Source organism: Gossypium hirsutum, chromosome A02 (genome assembly GCF_007990345.1).
Source record: "Gossypium hirsutum isolate 1008001.06 chromosome A02, Gossypium_hirsutum_v2.1, whole genome shotgun sequence".
Lineage (NCBI taxonomy): Eukaryota > Viridiplantae > Streptophyta > Magnoliopsida > Malvales > Malvaceae > Gossypium > Gossypium hirsutum.
The window spans coordinates 7,436,485-7,437,723 of NC_053425.1; positions in this window are offsets into that span (position 1 = coordinate 7,436,485).

The window sequence follows — 1,239 nt, forward strand, 5'->3', positions numbered from 1 at the left end:
AATTATAAAATTTGAGAGAGGGTAAAGCTAAAGATTTTGTTTTAAAAGGGATTAAATTGAACTATTAGTTTCAAATAAGGGCTAAAAATGCAATATTTCCACTTAACTAAAAGAGCTAAAAATAAACAGTTTTTCATCAAACCAAGGGGCCAAGAACCCCCTCTATTCCCTTGATGATGGTTGAGTGTTTGTATACCAATTGGCTGTGTTTGAAAAGCTAATAAACAAAAGTGCGTACTTTCCTATACTGCAATTATAGACACTCTATATATAGGAGATTGGGGAAAAAAAACAGAACATTAGGCATTGAAACCTTATTTTAACCGTGCGATATTACCTCCAAGCATATTCCCAAACCCACCACAACACTTGTCATTTTCCCTAGAAAATGGAAACATACCCACATTCCATCGGCAAAATTCAAACAGGGACTGTTAAACTTACCCCCAAAATCTATCCCTCACGTTGAGAATATTGAAATTTTGGTGGCTGTCACTCTTAACCTCGGTCCTCTCCAATTTTTGAATTTATGAAATATTGAATCGATTTAAAATGAAATTCAAGTTTTATTGCTTTAATAAAGGAGTTTTGCAAATTTATTTTCCAAATATATATTGTTGGTATAAGGTCATTTTTTCAAATGTCCACATCAAGAATCAGCATCGGAAAGTTTTAAAATGATAAATAGTTTGTACTGGAAGCAATTTAAAAGGCCCAATTTTTGGGCAAATGTGGTCTTCCAAGTATCCATCGTCACATCCAAAAACTAATAAAAGGAGCTTAAACCTTCCACGTTTGCAATTGGAGCACGCTCCTTGTCTATTAAAGCTACTACAAACTACCCTATACCTCCTTTCTATTTCATTATTTCCGTATTTCTTCCTCCTCCTTCTTCCTCCTTCCATCCATCTAGCTATATGTTGTTTGGGTATATTATACCGATAATGTAAAGGTATTGTCTTCTTTAAGCATCATTATATTGAAAAGTGACAAATGACACGATAACGAAGACATTATGCAACACCATGCACTCTTGCTCTTCAACAACGATATTGTCCGCTATACAAATAATGACTTCTATAAGAGGGGAATTTTTATTAAAATAAATTTGTCTCCATAGAATTTATTCATGCTGAATTATCATTTTTTTTATCAAATGATCATTTCATTCCATAGAGGGAAAAAGGGATTACAAGCAAACGAAAACAAACGTATGGTAGAAATAAGACCACAACCCAA